General features: G+C 37.5%; 1 non-coding gene across 1 annotated transcript; it reads left to right on the plus strand.

The window, feature by feature from the left end:
• The first annotated feature begins 11,289 nt into the window (after positions 1 to 11,289).
• LOC115732422 lies at positions 11,290 to 11,396 on the plus strand. The gene has a single exon (XR_004014368.2). It is a non-coding gene; the product is annotated as a small nucleolar RNA R71 (small nucleolar RNA).

Consider the following 11,396-nt stretch of genomic DNA (forward strand, 5'->3'; position numbering starts at 1 on the left):
ATCTCCTTGTATATTTGAAATATTTATTGAATCTTCCAAATGTAAACAATCATGATAATACACATTTAAATAATCTAGTAAACCGTCTAATTTAATACGTGGATAAAAAACAATACCAACTAAATAGACAAGAGGAATTTGGAAATAATAATGCAACCATTTTTCTCGCATTACTAAAATAGTTCGAGCCAATTCAGTATCATTTTCATATTCACTAAAAACACTACCAATATTAACACACTCTATTAAAAATAAATGCGTAGTAGGATAATAAATACCAGATAAAGTCTTAGTAGCATCATTAAAAATTTTCAAAAAATCTATTTTTTTTTTTTGCAAACGTCCCAATGTTGCGGAAGTAAAGTAATTTCGGGAATATTTTGTGAAATAAACATACATAATAAATCTTTGTAATCAAAAGTTTGCCGAAGCAACTCGTAGGTAGAATTCCAACGAGTCGGAATATCTTTTGGAAATCTTTTTGCCCTTCTCCTATGTTGTTTACAAAATTTTCCCCATGATTTCATAAAAATGGCATGACTCCATAAAAATTTAATTGCACCCTTTATTGGGGCGAGAGAAGTGTCAAGAGTTCGTAAATCATCTTGTACACATAAATTTAAAATATGTCAAGCACATTTAATGTGAAAAAATTGTTCGCCAAAAGTGGGTTTGCAAATATTTTCTAATTCGGGAATAGAAACGGTATTTGAGGCGGCATTATCAAAACCAATTGAAAATACTTTATTTATCAAATTATATTCTTTTAAAACTTGCCTAATTATTCTATAAATATTATGAACCGAATGTCTTTCATCAAAAACTCAAAATGCAATAAGTCTTTTTTGAATAGTCCAATCGTCACATATCCAATGACACATGACACCCATATAAGAATGAATTTGCCAAGGATCACTTCAAGTATCGCTATCTATATGCACACGTCCATTGAATTCCGCAAAAAATTTTGTTAAAGATTTTTTTCCTTTTTTATAAAGATGAAAAACTTCCCGTTTAAAAATACTTTTTGAAATAGTTGGTGCTTAAAGAACCAACGCAGTATTTATCAAATAGTTCAAATTAAAATTTTCACAAGTAGTAAACGGAGCATGATCAAGGGTAATATATTCAGCTAATGTTTGTTTATAAAGTGCATCAGTGTAATGGAATAAAGGATGAGGATTAGAATTGGCGTACCCGGAAATTTGTTGTTGCGTATTGTTCATCCCCGCTTGCGTTGGATGTTTTAAATCGAGATGCCGACGGAATGTTCCGTAGCCGTCTCCTTTCATAATTTATATGTTTGCGAACAATATTTACAATTTATATTATACTTACCTTCGCCTTCATCACGTACCTTGTCGAAGTGTAGTCACAAGTCGGATGTACTATCTCGACCCTTCCGTTCCGGCTCATTTGTCGTTGATGTTTCTTCGACACCGGTAGGAGGATGAAGACTTTCTTGTGTTGGAATGTGCTCGACGTTCGGAATCGGGACAATATTGATATTATCGTCGTTGTCTTCCCAACATGCATACTCACGAGGATCGTTTTCAGAAATGAGATACTCAGAATCTCCCATAGTCATCTTGCCATTTTCAACATTTCTGCTTCCACTTGCCATTTTTGAGAGAATTGATCAGAAATCCGATTGAGAGAATTGAGGCGGGATTGAGAGAATTGAGCGAATTGAGAGAATTTGAGCGAATTATTGAGAGGATTTGTGAGAAAAATGAAAGAGTGAGGATATGTATTTATAGGCAATAATTAAAAACAATTCAATTTTTTTTTTTAACCAATGGCCAAATTGGCTATTGTCTGCAAAGTGCAAACGGTCCAAAGAGCCATTGTGGGGGGGGCTCGGTGGGGCGGAGAGCTCAACAGCTCTTTCCCCCACCTGCCCATATCTTTTTTTTTTTTTAATAACGGGTCGGAACAGGCCCGAAACCGGCAGTTCCGGGCCGGTTCCCACAATTATGGAACCGTGGGCCCGGTCAACGGGCCTGTTCCGGACCCACGATTCCATATGGCCATGTCTACTGCAGATGTCGTTTAGTAATCTCAACTGAAAAGGCAAAAATGGTCCGGGAGATGTCGAAATGTTACCCAAAACATTGTCGCCAGCCGCATCTCCCATTGTGGTCTCGAGTTTCCTTCTTGTAAATCTCGTTGACCACGTCGGTGCCGGCGCTATGATTTAGCGACAATGAAGCTTTCTTCCGACTGCAACGGCGCGCATATCTCCTCGTTCAGGCGACTTGAAGTGTCAGTGGCCACCGGACGGCAAATGAACAACACGCATTGCATGGACGAGGGGCACAGGTGGAGGAGAAAAGTGTTCTATAACATAAAAACCAAGGAATAAAAATAGATTAAACTTCTGTTGTATTCAGAATAAAGTTTGCTGTAAGTCTGGTGTGTGCTTGATGTGTGCGCTTTGTTTGGGAGATTTAGCAAAAAAAAATCTTAAACATGTTGCAATTGTGCCAATTCAATCGTAAATATTTTTTTTCTTTCGATAAGTTTTTTTTTTGTCAATTGAGTCCTAAAAATTTTATCGTTGCATCAATTCAATCAATCTGACCAACTTTGCCGGAAATCGTTGACATGGACCCTAGTGGCGAGGCCGCACCGACGTGAATAATTTTTAAAAATACTAAATATTTTTTTTTAATTATTGATTTTTTTTTCTTTTCTTTCTTCCCTTCCTTCTTCCTCTAGCCGGTCGCCGGACCTTAGTGACCTATCAAAGGCGAGCGCCGCAGAGGTCAACCACGCTGACCTCCGGGGGGGAAGCTCATCTACGTCGGTTGCTGGCAAGGTCGACTTAGCCTAGAAATGGTGAGGGCGAGCTTCGCCGCAGGCTGGTGAGGTCCAGCAACCAATTAGAGGAAGAAGGAAAGGAAGAAAAACAAAAAACAAAAATAAAAAAGAGAGAGCAAGAAAGAAAAGAGAAAAAGAGAAAATAATTAAAAAAACTCAAAATATAATTGAAATATTATTAACAATTAACCTGTCAAGCCTTTGATTTGTTCTGTTTATCTAGACTTCTCCTTTAATTTGAAGTTCTTTTTTTTCCCTCACGAAACTTTTTGAATCACTTCGTAAGTAGGGCCACTTCCTCATCATCATCATCATCGTTATTTCAAGATGTGTTATTTGCATTAGAGGTGTTAGCGTTAAATGAATAGCTTTCTTACCTCTAGAATTGTGCTCTTCGTTTTCGACTTAGCCTCACATGACGCGAGAGTTCCTACAAGCTCATCCATGAGCATGGGTTATATCCTGAAGAGTCTTTCCAGTTGAAGTCATCTCATGGCTCCATTCCTTTCGCAAGCCTTCCCACGACGGTTGAGACCATTGCCGATATCAGTGTAACGAGCGTACATCCGGGTGATGTTTTTATCGGCCTTCATCTTGAACATCTCATAGTTTCCTAGCACGATGATCATTTTGGTCCCTCTTACTCGATTTCTTTTCTTTTGGAGGCAACTTCGAGACTGTCCTCGATCTCTTTCGCTGCTATAAAAGAAGTGACTCGATTAGATTCTGAAGTAGATAAAGCACAGTACATAATATGAATAGCTTTAGCATTTAAAGTGAGTTTTCGTGTCTGTTCATCCGACGATAGGGTCAATTGTTAAATGTGCAATTCTTTTGTAGAATCATTTGTTCCTACATACACAACAGGTGTTGAAATTCTTGGGGATGGCACACAGGGTCATTTCACGACAACATTCTACAGATTGGATTCCATGGATTGCACGAAGAACTTCATTTTGCATTTCCAGTAGATATATGTTCTCTTGATTAGCAACGCAAGTGCACGTATCGAACAAGTAATAAAGTGATGAATAAAAGTATCGTTCCCACAGAGATTGTAGACAAATCAATCAAATTACTTACTAAAGGTGAACAATTCTCAAATTTATCTAACCAATTAAAAATTTAATGAAGGAATCAAAATTCTAAAGAAAAATAAATTAACCAAGGCAGAATGCACAAACTAAACGTAGAAATTTCGAATATAAAGAAGCAAAGAACAACGTATTTCTATTAAGGATAAAAAAAAACGTTAGAGCATCCGATTTCACTTAACCAATCAAGATTAAATAACCAATCTCGTCATGCAATCAAATTGAATTCATAGTGTGATGGTAGAACTTCTTAATTTAAATCACTATCCTTGGTCCGGTATAGCGACCCTACCCGGATTTAGCAACCCACACTTGTTCCATGTGAATTTAAGTAAATCCAAACGCAGTAAGATCTATGAACGTTCCCGGATTCAATAAACCACCCTCGATTTACATACTACCGAAACCACACAAAAACTTAAGATATCTCTATCTATAATGAATTCATGGCTATATATCATAAAGTACTCGCATGGAATCTCCTTTCGGTCTCAAACATGCAACAAAAATCATTCAAGTGGTGATCAAACACTTAAAAGCATTAAGAACATGATATATAACTCCCACATATGAATTCTAAAATTGCATAAACGAGTCTAGAAAATTAATCAATCATAGTTAAGCTACATCGTAGCTCTAACAAGAAGTAGTCTAGAACATAATGAAACTTAAATTAAAAACGATGAATAAACTAAACATGATGAAAAACTAGAATAAGTTCACCAAGAATAATCAAGGATTGACTTTGAATTCGCCTTCTTCTTCTTCACTTGGCATCCGGCATTGAAAGGAAGAATAGAAGCAAAACCCTCAACGTCGTATGATGTGAACGTCTCCTCTACCTCTCTTCTTCAAAAAATATCACGTTCTTTTTTCTGCATATGGCCATCTTCTTGTTTTGAAAAAAAGAAATCTTGATCACACCAGAATAGGATTGCAATCAAAGATTCTTCCCAAAAATAGACTTCTCTCAATAATAAAACTCCTAATTTAGCTTGGAATGTGAATTTCTCCCCAAGAAAAGCTTGATTCTCCTTGATTTCAAATTTGCATGGCTGAAGATCGGATTACCTACAAAATCAATTAAAAATAAATAAAGTAGACATCAAATTCAATTAAAAGTAAGCAAAAATTAAGTCTAAAATAATAAATAAACTCTATATAAAATAGAGTTATCAAATACCCCCAAACTTAACATTTTGCTAGTCCTCGAGCAAAAGCACAACTAAAAACGCAAATTTTTTATCAACATATTTGCTCGAATTCTCAACGAAAAATATCAGAATCAATGCACAAGTTCAGTCTAAATCTAAACATGCAATCCGTGTGTGTGTGAAGTCCTCAACTTCTCAACTCATATGCAACCTAGATAAATCCACGTTGATATGCGAAACTCCAAACTCAAAATCCACTTAACCAAATCTCATAAGTTTGTCAATCATTCCTCTCTCCACTAATGTAGACCACAAACTCAACCAAGAATCAATAGGTCTTAATAAGCTTATAACGTGGCTTGGCTAAGGGTTTGACAAAGATATGTTTAAGCTCAACTTACCCTACAGACACATCAATTCCATAACTCAATTGATTCTTTGGATTTGACAACAATCAACACCTTCTCTTTTTCTCCCTTTTTTTTTTTTCAACTTCTTTTTTTTTTTTCTCATTGCTTCTCGTTCCATGCTTTACAGCGAAGTTTCTCCCTGAGTCCCTCCTTATATAGTGCAATTCCAACCCATTGAGTATCCAAAAGGCTCACTCAAGTTGAAAGTTGGATATAGGGATCCGTATAAGCAGTACTAAAGAAGCAATATACACATTTTTTTTTTTTTTTACATTTCTCTTTTCTTTTTCTTCTTTCAATTTTTTTTTTTCGGATACGTCAAGAATCCAAAGTTTATGATATCTTGAAGAATTAAATGTGTCCATAGGGTATAGGGAAAACCGATGTCAATAAGCTCAGGCTACATTATAAGGGTATCCAAAGAAATTAGGCAATATCGGGCTCAATGGGGGTGACTAAGGATAAATAAGCAAGGTTGGCTTGAAAGGCTCAAACGATCCAACGAATGCCTAAATCATTTTCTTAATTAAGTTTAGCCTAGAATTTTGCCTCAAGAGAAAATCGGACAAATTATAAGATTTGGGTGAGTTCTAAGAGAATCACATACTTTACATAATTCTTCTCTAGGTACACATGACTAAAAAAAAACAAGGACTAGTGCTCAAAATATGGACTACATGTTCAAGATCAAGACTAACTCACACATCACTCCCATTTTGAATTTTTTTTTTTTTTCGAAAATCGCATCCAAATTAAACAAAGATCTCACGAAAGATTTTCACCCAAAAAAAAAAAATTATCTCCCACCCCCATACTTAAATGCAGCAGTGTCCTCAATGCTGAAAAGAAAAGGAAAAATAATAAGGACAGAGAAACTCCCCTGGAATATGATGAATGCATGCCATAGGGGTAGTTGGGGTAGAAAGATTGGAGAAAACTTGGAGAAAAGTCCCTACAAAAATAAATCAAGTAATTAGGGCAAACTATTATGAGGAGGATTCGATTTTTTTTTCAATAGAACAAAATAAAATTAAATGCGAAAATTTAAAATGCTTGGGTTGCCTCCCAAGAAGCGCTTGATTTATAGTTTGCAGCCAAACTCTTCCAACTCTTCTAAGCAGGTGAAAGCAATGTAACGGTGGCAGCCTGTGAGTCGAAACCACCTCCAAAGTAGGGCTTGAGACGTTGGCCATTCACTTTAAAGGTTCCCTCCTTGTCATTAGCAACTTCAACTGTTCCATAAGGGAAAACCTTAGTGACCGTGAAAGGTCCAGACCATCTTGACTTCAACTTACCTGGAAATAGATGAAGTCGTGAGTTATATAATAAAACTCTTTGACCTATATGAAACTCCCTTCTTAAAATTTGTCTATCATGCCATCTCTTCGTCCTCTCTTTATAGATCTTGGCATTCTCATATGCCTCATTGCGGAGCTCATCCAACTCATTCAATTGCAACAATCTCTTCTCACCAGCTGCTTGCATATCAAAGTTGAGAAAACGTAATGCCCAATATGCTTTATGCTCTAACTCAACAGGCAAATGACATGCTTTTCCATAAACAAGTCGAAAAGGTGACATACCAATAGGAGTTTTGTAAGCAGTTCTATAAGCCCATAATGCATCATCAAGTTTAATTGCCCAATCCTTCCTATTATGATTCACCGACTTTTCCAATATTCTTTTTATCTCCCTATTAGAAATTTCAGCTTGACCACTAGTTTGAGGGTGATAAGCAGTAGCTACTTTATGTGTCACACCATATTTGTGCAAAAGTGATTCAACTTGTTTATTCAGAAAATGTGTGCCTTGATCACTTATAATCGCTCTAGGCATGCCAAACCTGGTAAAGATATTCTTTTTCAAAAATTTAATCACCACTTTAGCATCATTGCAAGGCAAAGCTACGGCCTCAACCCATTTAGAAACATATTCCACAGCAACCAAGATGTAAGTATTACCATATGAAGGTGGAAAGGGTCCCATGAAGTCCATACCCCAAACATCGAACAATTCACAGATTAAGATATTGTTTAAAGGCATTTCATGTCTCCTAGATATATTACCAGTTCTTTGACACCTATCACATGCAGCAACATAAGAATATGCATCTCTAAAGAGTGTAGGCCAATAAAAACCACATTGTAAAACCTTAGGCTGCAGCTCTTTGAGGCACCAAAGTGTCCTCCGCCCGTCCATCATGACAATGAAAGAGAATGTCGATACTTCTTCATTAGGAATACATCGCCTAATAACTTGATCAGCACATACCTTAAATAGAAAAGGATCCTCCCAAAGATAGTTTTTAACATCGGAAAAGAACTTCTTTCTTTGTTGATAAGTCAATTCGGGAGGAATAACATTACTCACCAAGAAATTAACATAATCAGCATACCAGGGAGTTTCGATTTTGATAGAAAAGAGTGCCTCATCAGGAAATTCATCTAGGATTGGTCTTTCTTCCATAGGAGCATTTGGCAATCTAGAGAGATGGTCAGCTACTAAATTTTCTGTTCCTTTCTTGTCTTTGATTTCCAAGTCGAACTCTTGCAGCAAGAAGATCCACCTAATCAACCTAGGTTTTGAATCTTTCTTTTCAAGCAAATACTTAAGAGCAGAGTGGTCGGTGTAAACAATGACTTTGGAACCAATTAAATAAGAGCGGAACTTATCAAAAGCAAACACTATCGCTAAAAGCTCCTTTTCGGTTGTGGCATAATTCAATTGAGCTCCAGACAAGGCGCGGCTTGCATAGTATATGGTTCGAAAAATTCCATCCTTTCTTTGTCCAAGTACAGCTCCACAAGCCGAGTCACTAGCATCACACATTAACTCGAAAGGAAAATCCCAATTAGGCGCAGTCATGATAGGAGCCGAAACTAACTTCTCCTTCAATGCATTGAATGCTTGCAAACAATCATTAGAGAAGTCAAATTTAGCATCTTTTTCCAACAGTTTACAAAGGGGTCTAGCAATCTTAGAAAAATCTTTAATGAAACGCCTATAAAATCCCGCATGTCCCAAAAATCCTCGAACAAGCTTCACGGAGGTAGGAGGCGGCAATTTTGAAATAACTTCAATCTTAGCTCGGTCCACCTCAATTCCACTCATAGAGATCTTATGACCTAGCACAATTCCTTCCCGCACCATAAAGTGACACTTCTCCCAATTCAAGACAAGATTAGTCTCCTCACACCTTTGTAACACTAAAGCTAAATTATTCAAGCATGAATCAAAAGATGAACCAAAAACAGAAAAATCATCCATAAATATCTCAATATATTTTTCCATCATGTCGGAAAAAATAGCCATCATGCATCTTTGAAAAGTAGCAGGTGCATTACAAAGACCAAAAGGCATCCTCCTATATGCAAAAGTACCATAGGGACAAGTAAAAGTGGTTTTTTCTTGATCTTCGGGGGCAATAGAGATTTGATTATAACCAGAATATCCATCTAAAAAACAGTAAAACTCATGCCCCGCGAGTCTCTCCAACATTTGATCAATAAAAGGCAAAGGAAAGTGATCTTTACGGGTGGCATCATTCAATTTTCTATAATCCATGCAAACACGCCATCCAAGAATCGTTCTAGTAGGAATCAATTCATTATTATCATTGGGTTGAACAGTCATACCTCCTTTTTTTGGAACAACTTGCACAGGACTTACCCAAGCACTGTCAGAGATAGGATAAATGATCCCTGTATCAAGCAGCTTAATTACCTCGGCCTTTACCACCTCTTGCATTTTTGGATTGAGCCTCCTTTGGGGTTGGATGACTGATTTGAATTGGTCCTCCATCAATATTTTATGCATGCATATCAAGGGGCTTATTCCTTTAATATCCGCAATGGTCCATCCTATTGCTCTTTTATGGTCTCTTAAAACTCGGAGTAGCTTCTCCTCCATCACACCTGTCAAAGAAGAAGAAATAATTACTGGAAGAGAAGAAACACCATTAAGAAAAGCATATTTAAGATGAGATGGTAAAGGTTTGAGTTCTAGAATTGGTGGTTCTTCAATAGAGGGTATCCTTTTTTTCAAGTTCGACCCTAATTCTTCGAATTTCGGTGGTCTAAATCTCAAAAGAGGTGGATTTGCTTCCAAAAATTTTGTGTACTGCTCCACTTCTTCAACTTCGGCTTCTCCCTTGCTTGGCCGAACCAAGCACGCCTCTAACGGGTCTTCAATTGTAGCTTTACTAAAAGCCGATTCCACAAGCTTATCAACCGCATCAACTCTCAAACAATCATTCGATTCAAAGAGCATATTTCATGGCTTTGAACACATCGAAGGTGACTTGGTCATCTTGAACTCTAAGAATTAATTTTCCTCGTTGCACATCAATTAGAGCTCTCCCTGTTGCTAGAAAAGGTCGGCCTAGGATGATCGGAACCTCGAAATCCTCCTCCATCTCCAAGACAATGAAATCTGCAGGGAAAATAAACTTGTCAACCTTAACTAGAACATCCTCCACTATTCCTCTTGGGTATTTGATCGATCGATCGGCTAATTGAAGAGATACAGTGGTAGCTTTTACTTCTCCCAAAACCTAATTTCCTGAAAACAGAGTGAGGCATTAGATTAATACTTGCACCTAAATCACACAATGCCTTATCAAAATAAGAATTACCAATAGTACAAGGAATAGTAAAACTCCCTGGATCTTTCAACTTTGGTGGTAACTTATTCCGTAAAATAGCTGAACACTCCTCATTAAGCTTCACAGTTTCATAATCTTCCAATTTTCGTTTGTTTGCTAAAATCTCCTTCAAAAATTTAGCATAACTGGGCATCCGGGCTAAGGCATCCGCAAAAGGAATATTAATGTGCAATTTCTTAAAAACATCAAGGAATTTAGAGAATCGCTTATCTATTTTGTGTTGCTGAAGTCTTTCCGGGTATGGAATTGGCGGCACATATAGCTTTGGATTATCCGGAAATAACTTGCTTCGAGGTGGATCGGCTTTGCGGGGCTTGATTTCAGGTGCTTCGGCTTTAGGTGGTGTGGTTTCTTTCTTTTTTTCCGTTGCTTCATTAGACAAGTTTTCGCTAACTTCTTTCCCACTCCTCAAGATGATTGCTTTTGCATTCTCAATTGGATTCTTCTCGGTGTTGCTCGGAAGGGCACCATACGGTCTTTCGGACAAATGATTTGCTAACTGGCCAACTTGCTTCTCCAGATTTCGAATAGATGCCTCTTGATTTTGGAACCTCACATCAGCACTTTTAATGAAGTCTTGAGTTGTTTGAGCTAGTTTAGTAACCATCTCCTCAAGATGGCCGTGTTGTTTCTCCTCAAGAGGCCTAAATGATGGTGGCGTTGGTCTCAGCCCTTGCTGATTTTGGTTGCTCCAGGAGAAATTTGGGTGATTTCGCCATCCAGGATTGTAAGTGTTTGAATAAGGGTTGTTCTGCAGAGGCCTGCTGAAATTTCCAACAAAGTTAGTATTTTCGGGAGGATGTGCAAAAGGATTACCTACTTGACATTCGTTGCTAGCATGGCTTCCATTACAAAATTCACAAGTTGAGCCTTGAATCTTCAAACTCGAGTCGATTTTTTTGTTTAAAGCAGCAAAGTGTGCGGCAATGGCATTACTGTCACCGACTTCATAAATTCCACTTGGCTTTCTAGTAGATAGCCGCTCAGTCGGCCATTGGTAGCTATTAGATGCCATCTCTTCTAAAAGATCAAAGGCTTCCTTAGGTGATTTGTTGTTCAACGTCCCTCCATGCAAAGCATCAATGGTAGACCTCAAATTCGGCATCACTCCATTATAAAATGTATGCACTTGCATCCAAACCGGTAGACCATGATGCGGACAACGCCTTAGTAATTCTTTAAACCTCTCCCATGCTTCATACGGAGATTCACCATCCATCCGCACAAAAGTAGAAATATCGTTACGCATCTT

Source organism: Rhodamnia argentea, chromosome 3 (assembly GCF_020921035.1).
Source record: "Rhodamnia argentea isolate NSW1041297 chromosome 3, ASM2092103v1, whole genome shotgun sequence".
Lineage (NCBI taxonomy): Eukaryota > Viridiplantae > Streptophyta > Magnoliopsida > Myrtales > Myrtaceae > Rhodamnia > Rhodamnia argentea.